The sequence below is a fragment of the Acomys minous genome (assembly GCF_964271855.1).
Source record: "Acomys minous genome assembly, chromosome: 20".
NCBI lineage: Eukaryota > Metazoa > Chordata > Mammalia > Rodentia > Muridae > Acomys > Acomys minous.
The window spans coordinates 15,752,990-15,764,572 of NC_140502.1; the positions used below are offsets into that span (position 1 = coordinate 15,752,990).

Genomic DNA, 11,583 nt, shown 5'->3' on the forward strand with positions numbered 1-11,583 from the left:
ACCACCCCCCCCCCAAAAAAAAAAACACATGAAAATACTCTGAGATTAGTAACACACTAGATGTTTTGAAATGTAGTAAAAGCAGTGCTTAGAGGGAAAGTCACTGCTCTAAACACTCACATTTTAGAAGATCTCAATCCCTGCGACTGCCGCCTTTAATCCCAGCACTCTGGAGGCAGAGGCCGGCGGATCTCTGTGAAGTCAACGCCAGCCTGGTCTACAGAGTGAGTCCAGGACAGGACAGCCAGGGCTACACAGAGAAACCCTGTCTCGAAAAACAAAACAAGGACTGGAGAGATGGCTCAGAGGTTAAGAGCACTGCCTGCTCTTCCAAAGGTCCTGAGTTCAATTCCCAGCAACCACATGGTGGCTCACAACCATCTACAATGAGACCTGCTACCCTCTTCTGGTATGTAGGTGTACATGCAGGCAAATATACATATATACATGTATACATAATAATAAATAAAACAAATCTTAAAAAAAAGAAACAACCACAAATTAAACCAACCAAACAAAAAAAATCCAACAAAACAAAACAAAAAAGCACCCCCCAAAAAACAAAACAAAAAACCTCAAACCAATAACCTAACTTTACACTTCAAAGAAATGAAACGGAGCAGAAATGAAACGGAGCTGAGAACATTAAAGTCAATGGACCCAAAATAGGATTGTGTGTGTGAAAAGAGAAAGTGACCAGCCTTAACCTAGGCTGACAACACAGGGGACGCAATGGGAACCATTTACGTTGGACAAAAACACAAAGCCAGGTCACCCCAAAAGCTGCAGCAGAGGAGTTCTAAAGGAAAACAGGATTCCATTCCTATGTGACAGTATAAACTGCCTGGGTTCACTCCTGGGGTGATCCTTAGGCGGGTTCCCAGGGTGCTGAAATGGGAGCTTTTTTTTTTTTTTTTTAACCTAGGTGCGGTCATATTGAGGAGAAGCAGCATAAAGTTTACAGGAGGATTTAGAGACTCCGCTGGGCATCACAGTCTGTTTCTTTCAGGGTTTCGGGCAACAACTTAAAGACCTTCCTTAATCAAAGCCCCAGGATTGGTGGTGAACACCTTTAACCTCTGCAGTCAGAAGGCAGAGGCAGGAGAATCTCTCTGAGTTCTGGGCCAGCTTGGTTTACAAAGTGTGTTCCAGGCCAACCTAGGCCACATAGTGAGACTTTGTTTCACAAAAACAATAAACTGCTTCTAGCAAAAGACCCTTGGTGTCCCAATTCTCTGAAAGCCTGCAGCATTCTCTGTCTCTCTCTGTTTTTTTTAAAAAATATATTTTAATTTAATTTTTAATTTATGTGCATTGGTGTGAGGGTGTCAGATCTTAGAGTTACAGACAGTTGTGAGCTGCCATGTGGGTGCTAGGAATCGAACCCTGGTCCTCTGGAAGAGCAGACGGTGCTCTTAACCACTGAGCCAACTCTCCAGCCCCCTCTCTTTGGTTTTTTGAAGCAGACATCCTAGAACTCTCTTTGTAGACCAGATTAACCTCGAACTCACAGAGATCCTCCTACCTCTGCCTCCCAACGGCTGGGCCTTGGCCTCTGTGTCTCAGGGTCCTGCTTTATCTCCTCCTGACATTATCCTGCCCGACAGGCCCCTGACCGTTGCCACCACACATACTCTCTACTGTCCTCGAGGCCCTCAAAGGAATACTAGGCCTTTGTCACTGATGTCTGCAGAGTAACCGCACTTTATGTAGTACGCAGCAGCAAGCTGGTGACCAGAGAGAGATGCCACCTGTGTTCAGGGCCCAGCACCCAGCACCTAGCACCCACTCTATTCGATGCCAGCCGCATTCCCTTAAGAGATCCAGAGACGCCCCCCCCCATCTCTCAGACAAACTGAACCCTTACACCTCAGACGCCCCAAACAGTTGGTTCTAGGACTCTCTCAGCAAACTTTGTTAGGATGCATTCATATGTCTCTACACATCCTCTGCAGGACCCATCCCCCACTTCATCTTCTTTCAGAGAGAGTCACCCAGTGGCCACCATGTTATTCTTCCCTACGCCCCTGACAACCCTCAAGGCACAAAAGCTCTCCCTCTTGAGAACCTGTGGCTGTCCTCTAGCACCTCGGACACTCAGGGTGGGATCATTGCAAACCGAGTGTGGTGAAAGTTGGCCTGAACCAGGTTGAACGTCTTGGTGTCTGCTGCTATTATGACGTCACTTTCATGTTTTCTCTCTCTCTCTTTCTGTGTGTGTGTGTGTGTGTGTGTGTGTGTGTGTGTGTGTGCTTGCTTGTTGTCAAGACAACAGAGGAGGCTGCAAGCGGACTACATTTTTCACAAGTCAACTTACTGTCTGTCCATGCAGGAAAAAATCCTGGCCAGTATGAATATTACACCCCCCCCCCAAACCCCGGTACCCTCACCAGAAGCCCCTGATGCTGGACAACCGTCCTCTTGGTGTTGTGTTCGGTATAGGCAAACAGAGCGAGACCCTCAACTCAGAAAAGTATCCTGGCCTTGGGGCTGAAAGTGTGCTTCAGGGATAAAAGTGATCAACAAGTGCAAAGCCCTAGTCAACCCCAACACACGCAGCAAAGTGAACTGGCCAGGCTCACTGTGGTGGAGCACACTGGTGATCCCAACACTCAAGAGCTGGGTGGGGCGTGGGGTGGGGCCAGGACGATGGAGTGTTACAGTCCAGCCTGGACTATAGAGTGAAGTCCTGCCTTAGAAAAAACAAACTTGAGCCGGGCGTGGTGGCGCACGCCTTTAATCCCAGCACTCGGGAGGCAGAGGTAGGCGGATCGCTGTGAGTTCGAGGCCAGCCTGGTCTACAAAGTGAGTCCAGGACAGTCAAGGCCAAGGCTACACAGAGAGACCCTGTCTCGAAAAACAAAAAAAAACAAAAAAAAAAAAAAGAAAGAAAAAACAAACTTGGAGGGCCGGGCATGGTGATACACGCCTTTAGCCGCAGCACTAGGGAGGCAGAGGCAGGTGGATCGCTATGAGTTCGATGCCAGCCTGCTCTACAAAGCTAGTCCAGGGCAGCCAGGGCTATAAAGAAACCCTGTCACAAACAAACAAACAAACAAACTCGGAAGAGTAAGTAGGCTACCAGGATGAGACCTAATAGGCTGTGATCATATGGTGGGGGAGGAGGTCCCCTTCTGTCATACACCTAGGGGAGGGTAATAGGGTAAAAGAGGGAGGGAGGGGGTTAACCAGAAGATACAAGTGAGGGGATAACAATTGAGATATAATCTGAATAAATTACTTAAATAAATAAATAAATAAATAAATAAATAAAACTCTTGGGTGGTGGGGCACAGGCCTTTAATCCTAGCAGGCATAAGTGACAAAAAGCATAAACAAGCCGGGCGTGGTGGCGCACGCCTTTAATCCCAGCACTCGGGAGGCAGAGGCAGGTGGATCGCTGTGAGTTTGAGGCCAGCCTGGTCTACAAAGTGAGTCCAGGACGGCCAAGGCTACATAGAGAAACCCTGTCTCGAAAAACCAAAAAAAAATTAAATAAAAAAAAGATAAATAAACAAATGAACAAACACCTAAAACCAAAACCTAAAAAACCTAAGCTGGATGGGAGTGATGCATGCCTTTAATCCCCACTCTACATCAGAGCAAGTTCCAGGACAGCCAGAGCTCTCTCCCTCTCCCCTCTCTCGCTCTCCCTTTCTCTCTCTCTCTCTCTCTCTCTCTCTCTCTCTCTCTCTCTCTCTCACACACACACACACACACACACACACAAGCCGGGTTGTGGTGGAGCACGCCTTTAATCCTAGCACTCTGGAGGCAGAGGCAGGAGGATCTCTGTGAGTTTCAGGCCAGCCTGGTCTACAGAATGAATTTCAGGACAGCCAGGGCTACACAGAGAGACCCTGTCTCAAAAAACTTGAAAACAAAACAAAACCGACAAACATCGAGAGCAATCAAAGACAGGGCCCCCAATCAATCTCTGGCCTGCACAAGCACGTGCAACATGTACTCACGGACCTGCATGCGAGTGTGCACACAGTCACATGCAACGCACACACATGTAAACTTTCAGAGTGGGTGATGGTATCTTGGTTACTTTCTGTACAATACAAGGCGCAGGCAATCCACCCTCTAGGGACATCCAAGCTCTGACTGTTTTGTCTGTTAGGTTCAGCATTCTCCATGTACAGCTAGCTTAGTCTTCCTCACTGAGGTCTGCCACGGGATGCGTGGGCCGCTCTAGAGAAGACCGGGTGACTCCTTCTTGTATTCCATCAGTTCTGTTTGAGTAACATAATCAGGCAGGACAGACAGGCCAGAGGAGACTGTTGCCAGGATGGGCTGTTCTCATACCTGGTACATGACTCTGTCCTCATGCCTGCTGCATGGCTCTGTCCTCATGCCTGCTGCATGGCTCTGTCCTCATGCCTGCTGCATGGCTCTGTCCTCATGCCTGCTGCATGGCTCTGTCCTCATGCCTGCTGCATGGCTCTGTCCTCATGCCTGCTGCATGGCTCTGTCCTCATGCCTGGGCATGGCTCTGTCCTCATGCCTGCTGCATGGCTCTGTCCTCATGCATGCCTGCTGCATGGCTCTGTCCTCATGCATGCCTGCTGCATGGCTCTGTCCTCATGCATGCCTGCTGCATGGCTCTGTCCTCATGCCTGCTGCATGGCTCTGTCCTCAGGCATGCCTGCTGCATGGCTCTGTCCTCAGGCATGCCTGCTGCATGGCTCTGTCCTCAGGCATGCCTGCTGCATGGCTCTGTCCTCATGCATGCCTGCTGCATGGCTTTGTCCTCAGGCATGCCTGCTGCATGGCTCTGTCCTCATGCATGCCTGCTGCATGGCTCTGTCCTCAGGCATGCCTAGTGCATGGCCTATCCTCATGCCTGGTGAGTAGCCTGTCATACCTGATGCTTAGCCTGTCCTCATACCTGGTCCTGAGCTGGTTGGTCACACATCTTCACACATTCCTCAAAGCCCTGACATCTGCATATTTTCCCCAGTGGAGGGAGTTTACATGTGAATGGTCACCAGGTCACCAGCTCATCCATTTCTCCTAGGATTGTCCCTTTTATATTCAACTGAAGTGCAGTCAGAATCAGTGAGTCACGAGCCGGTTAGACTTGAAATCTGGGCTCACACAGGAGGTCCAGCTATAGAGATCCCACAGCTGGCGGCCGGAGTGTCCCTGGGTAAAGCCATCCCTCTGCCACCCAGAGCGCTGTGGTCAATAGCCAGGCTGCTTTTCCGTCTTCCCAATCCCTACTGACCATCCCCCTTTACACGCACTATACAGTACTGGCCACTCCTTCACAAGGCATAGTCAAATAGTTACTGAAAAAAAAATCTCAATATTTTTATTGATTATATTGGAATTTCATACAATGCATCCCAATCCTACTTATTTCCTATTCCTTCCAGGTCCCCCCTTACACCCTTGTCCTCTCCCCCACTCCACCCCCAAAAAGGAAGGAAAAAAAATACACCAAATCCATTGTGTTGCCCATATACTCCCCAGTGGTCAGCCCCTTAAAGATAGCTGAGTCCTTTCCCACCCCTGCCCCTCAGAAGCCACCAGTTGTGCAGAGCTTTAAGTCAGCATCTTTCTCACAATGTTCAAAAGTTAAAAAAAAAGATATTTATTTATGTATTCATTTGTTTTATGTGTATTGGTGGTTTTGCCTGTGTGTTTGTCTATGTGATGGTGTCGGATTCCCCGGAACTGGAGTTACAGACAGTTGTGAGCTGCCTTGCAGGGGCTGGGAATTGAACTTGGGTGGGTCCTCTAGCTTCTTATCGCAACTTTTTTTTTTTTTTGGGAGACAGGGTTTCTCTGTGTAGCCTTGGCTGTCCTGGACTCACTCTGTAGACCAGGCTGGCCTCGAACTCGCAAGCGATCCACCTGCCTCTGCCTCCCGAGTGCTGGAATTAAAGGCGTGCGCCACCACCGCCCGGCTCTTATCGCAACTTTTAAGGACTCTCTTGAACGGTTTCCTGTCCAGACTGTTTCCTTTTCTCTCTCTTTCTTGTTTTGTTCTCTTGCAGGTGAGGTGGAAGGAAAGGCTGTCACAGGAGCCTTCAATGTCTCTTATTCTCAACTATGAGTCTGCAGTCATAGATACCACTGCAAACGGAACTTCCTTGCCCATGGCAGCCGGTAGCAGCGCGGAACACAGGAAGTATGTTGGGCTCGTGTGTATTCTTACGTTACTTTCCTCTTAGACCTCTAGGAAGAGGATCTCAGAGTCTGGCTACTATTTGGTGCCTCTTTTTTTTTTTTTTTTTTTTAAGTTTAAGACTTTAATTTATGTGTATGTGTGTACCACATGTGTATGGGTGCCTACAGAGGCCAGAAGAGGGTGTTGGATTCCCTGGAGCTGGGTTAACAGGCAGTTGTCATGGGTGCTGGGAACCGAAAGAGTCCCCGGAAGAGCGGCCAGTGCTCTTAATTACTGAGCCATCTCTCCAGCCACTCTTGCTGCTATCTTCCTTCCTTCCTTCCTTCCTTCCTTCCTTCTTTCCTTCCTTCCTTCTTTCCTCCTCCTCCTCCTCCATCTTCTTCTTTTTTGGTTTTTCGAGACAGGGTTTTCTCTGTGTATCCTTGGCTGTCCTAGACTTGCTTTGTAGACCAGGCTGGCCTGGAACTCACAAAGATCCGCCTGCCTCTGCCTCCCGGTGCTGGGATTACAAGCGTGTGCCACCGCCCGGCGCGCTGCTTTTTTTCAAGAGGACCCAATTCACCTATGTGGCAGCACCTGAATACATAGACACAAGGACACCGCCCCCAAACACACTTTAAATTAAATAAACCTTCAAAAAATAAATAAATAAAAAGACACATTGAGCCCGGGCATGGTGGCTCTTTCTGGGGTGCAGAGATATTTGTTCCTTTCCAGGAAAAGTTTATATCACAGCTGCCAAACAAGAGAACCTCACCCTAGCCTTGGCCACATCCGGGGTTTTTATTTGGGGAAAAAAAAGCAACAAAAACATATAGCACCCTCCACCCCCTTAATGAGCTTAGTCTCCACTTGCCATAGAGATCAATCTGACAGTGTGGCCTAAGGCTCCCGCTATAAATAATATTGTTGGCATAGACCGCCAGGTACACAAGATTTACCAGTCAGGGTATTCCAAAGTTTAGAGATGATCTCCCGGAATCACGGGAGAGAAGGGCCAGATCCCTCTGGAATGTGCAGGGTTTGAGTAATCCAGGCTTGCTAAGTCAACCCTTTACTGCACAATGACGTACAGGCCCTGGCTGACATAGGTGACTAGTTAGTTGACTCAGTGGTGCAGATGGCAGGCCCACAGTGACTCAACCAGGTGGCAAGATAGATCCTGGCCCAGGTCTTTTTTTGTTTGTTTGTTTTTGTTTTTGTTTTTCAGTGCCCTACCACACCCAGCTCCTGACCCAGGTCTTTTGTTTTGTCTTGTTTTTGTTTTTTGGTGCACCACCACGCCCAGTTCCTGGCCCAGGTCTTATATCTCTAGAAATATATTGGGAAAATGGTAAAGTGTGACTTCAAGATGGAGTCTAAAATGTGGGGTTTTTTGTTTTTTTGTTTTTTTGTTTTTTTTCTTCCTTCTGCCCTGTTCTCTTGGCTCACTGGTTTGGAAGGAAGCCAGCTGGCCCATGGGGAGCACGCACTGGCAGCCCTGTGCGCAGGCTGATGTGAGAAACCAAGGGTTTCTGCTGATAGCCCTGTGGAACAGGAATCCTCCCCTGCTGTGGAGTCTTTAAACGTCTACTGTTCCTGAGGAGTTCTTGTTGGGTTTTTTGTTTTGTTTTTGTTTTTTGTTTTTCGAGACAGGGTTTCTCTGTGTAGCCTTGGCTGTCCTAGACTCACTTTGTAGACCAGGCTGGCCTTGAACTCACAGAGATCCGCCCGCCTCTGCCTCCCGAGTGCTGGGATTAAAGGCGTGTGCCACCACGCCCGGCTCCTGAGGAGTTCTTAACGGCCACCCCGCGAAGCCAGTTAGAACCACGCTGCGTGAGTTGATCCAGAGGATGAAACACGGAGACTAGGAGATGATGGACGCTAAGCTGCTAGGTTTTGAGATGATGCCTTGGATGGTGTTAGGAGCTAATATTGGACAGCTGTGTGGTGGCAGCCAATGCCTTTAATCCCAGCACTTGGGAGAGGCAGGTGGATCTCTGTGAAATTCCAGGCCAGCCTAGTCCACAGAGTTCCAGAACAGCCAGGGCTAGACACACACACACACACACACACACACACACACAATCTCTAAAAACTAAAAACAAACAAACAAACAAAACAACCCAGAGGGTTAATATCCAATATATAAAGAACTGAAGAAGTTAAACACTGACAAACCAAATAACCAAAATAAGAAATGGGATACAAGTCGGGCGGTGGTGGCGCACACCTTTAGTCACAGCACTCGGGAGGCAGAGGCAGGCGGATTGTTGTGAGTTCGAGGCCAGCCTGGTCTACAAAGCAAGTCTAGGAGAGCCAAGGCTACACACAGAAACCCTGCCTCAAAAAAACAAAACAAGAAGTAGGATACAAAAAATGTGGGGTACAGAGCTAAACAGAAAATTCTTTTTTTTTTTTTTTGGTTTTTCGAGACAGGGTCTCTCTGTGTAGCCTTGGCTATCCTGGACTCACTTTGTAGACCAGGCTGGCCTCGAACACACAGTGATCCGCCTACCTCTGCCTCCCGAGTGCTGGGATTAAAGGCGTGCGCCACCACGCCCGGCTCAGAAAATTCTTAACAGAGGAATATCTCTCTCTCTCTGGTTTTTTGAGACAGGGTCTCTCTGTGTAGCCTTGACTGTCCTGGACTCTCTTTGTAGACCAGGCTGCCCTCAAACTCACAGCGATCCACTTGCCTCTGCCTCCCGAGTGCTGGGATTACTGGCATGTGCCACCATGCCCGGCAACAGAGGAATCTCTAATGGCTGAGAAACACTTAAAGAAATGCTCAGCGTCTTTAGTCATCGGGGAAATGCAAATCAAAATGACTCTGAGATTCCATCAGAATAGCTAAGATCAAAAACTCAAGTGACGGTGTGGAGGATGTAGAGAAAGAGGAACACACTCCATTGTTGGAGGGAGTGCGAACTTGTACAGTTACTGTGGAAATCAATCTGGTGATTTCTCAGAAAACTGGCAATAGTTCTACCTCAAGACCCACCTATATCACCCCTGGGCATATACCCAAAAGATGCTCCACCATACCACAAGGACTCTTGCTCAACTACAGTCATAGCAGCTTTATTCATAATAGCCAGAATCTGGAGACAACCCAGATGTCCCTCAACCCCCCCCCCAAAAAAAAGGATAAAGAAACCGTGGTACATTTACACAGTGGAATACTACTCAGCTATTAAAAACAAGGATATCATGAAATTTGCAGGCAAATGGATGGAACGAGAAATGATCATCCTGAGTGAGGGAACCCAGACCCAGAAAAACATGGATGGTATAGACTCACTTATAAGTGGATCTTACCCATAAAGTACAGGAGGACCATGCTACAATCCACAGACCCAAAGAAGCTAAGTAACATGGAGGGTCCAAGGGAGGATGTCTGAATCTCACTCAGAAGGGGGAATAAAATAGACACTGGGAATGGATGGACAGAGGGAACTGGATGGGAGAGGGGAATGGAGGTGGGGATCAGATGTGGGGAGAGTAGGTGAAATAGAGAGGGCCGAGAAACTGGTGTGTGTGTGTGTGTGTGTGTGTGTGTGTGTGTGTGTGTGTGTGTGTATCTATGGGAGTCTATGGGGATGACTCTAGCTGAGACTCCTAGCAGGGGCAATATGGAGCCTGAAGTGACTACCTCCTGTAGCTAGGTGGGCCTACAAGATGAGCAGGGATATAAAGATGGACCAGAGATTGAGGGAATATCAAACCAGTGACTGGGGCCAATTGAGACCCAGCCTATGGGAACCCTTGACACTATTAATGACACTCTACTAGGCTTTCAGACAGAAGCCTAGCAGAATTGTCTTCTGAGAGGCTTCATCCGGCAGCTGATGGAAACAGATGCATCCCCTGCACATTGGCAGCCAAAGACCCCTTTCTGCTCTACCCAGACCAAGTCTACTCTTACTTATCCCTGCTCACCCAGGTTGGGATGAAGGAAGGCAGGGCAGGGAGGAGGGGGTGCTATTTCTGAGATCTAATTCCTTACTGAGTGGGCTGAATAGTGGCCTGTAAAAGCACACACATCCTAAACCTTGTACTATACCTTATGCGGCTGAAGAGACTTTGCAGTTGTGATGAAGGATCTAGAACTGGGAAACAGTGGCCCGTAACCCGAGCTGCCCGGAAAGCTGATGCGTGCAGGACCCCAAGTTCAACAAGGACAGCCTGGGGAACCCAGAAAACTGTCTTTAAAATAAGCATTCAAGCCTGGGTTTGTTAGTGCATGCCTTTAATTTCAGCACTAAGGAGGCAGAGGCAAGCGGATCTCTGAGTTCAAGGCCAGCCTGGTCTACAGAGTTTCAGGACAACCGCAGGTACATAGAGAAACCCAGTCTCGAAAAACAAACAAATAAATTCAGGGGCTCACAGCTATCTGGAACTCCAGCTTCAGGGAACAGACTTCTATCACCTCTTTGGGCACATACATAGACACATACACATGCACACAAATACATAAATTTTGAAAATTAAAAAAATAAATACAGGCACTCAGGAGGCAGAGGCAGGCTGATCGATGTGAGTTCAAGGCCAGCCTGGTCTACAAAGCAAGTCTAGGATAGCCAAGGATACACAGAGAAACCCGGTCTTGAAAAACCAAAACCAAAAATGACAAAACTGTATGCAGATGACTCCTAAAGTTTTGTTTTTTGGGTTTTTTTTTGGGGGGGTGAGGGTGGGGGTGTTGAGACAGGGTTTCTCTGTGTAACAGTCCTGACTGTCCTGGACTCACTTGTAGACCAGGCTGGCCTTGAACTCATGGAGATCTGTCTGCCTCTACCTCGGCTTCTAAAGTTTTTATACGTAAAAGAAGATATTCCCCTCACCCCACCCCCCAAAAAAAGATATCCCCAAGCCAGGCATGGTGATGCATGCCTGTATTTCCAGCACTCTGGGAGGCAGAGGCAGGCAGATCTCTGTGAGTTCGAGGCAAGCCAGGACTGTCAAGGCTACACAGAGAAACCCTGTCTCAAAAAACAAAACAAAAGACAAAAGAAGATAGTCCCAGGGTCAAGGAAATTTGGAGATGTGTTGCTGGCTTTAAGGGAGCCACAAGCCAAGAAGTCAGTCTAGAAGCTGGAAAAGCTAAGAAATAGATTCTCTCAGAGTCTTTAGGAGGACCTGGGATTAATGGCTCCCCAACTTTATTGGTTGATTACTGATTTTTAATTTTCAACAGGATCTCCTGTAACCAGGCTGGCCTCAGACTCACTGTGTAGCTAAGAGTGGCCTTCAACTTCTGGCCTTCCTGCCGCCACCTCCCAAATGCTGGGATTACAGTCCTGTACCGCCACCCTTAGGCACCTCAGTTTCAGCCCCGTGATAGGATCTTAGGCTTCTGGAGTGCAGAACTGTGAGGTAATGTGTGTGGTCCTAAGACATGGAGTTGAGAGCCAGCCGGGTGTGGTGGTACACACCTCTAAGCCAGCACTTAAGAGGCA

General features: G+C 48.3%; 1 long non-coding RNA gene across 2 annotated transcripts in view; it reads left to right on the forward strand.

Annotated features, from left to right (window-relative positions):
- The window catches only part of LOC311591661, a 42,046-nt gene that overhangs the window by 11,117 nt on the left and 19,346 nt on the right, over nt 1-11,583 (forward strand). The gene's annotated exons all lie outside the window — the stretch shown is intronic.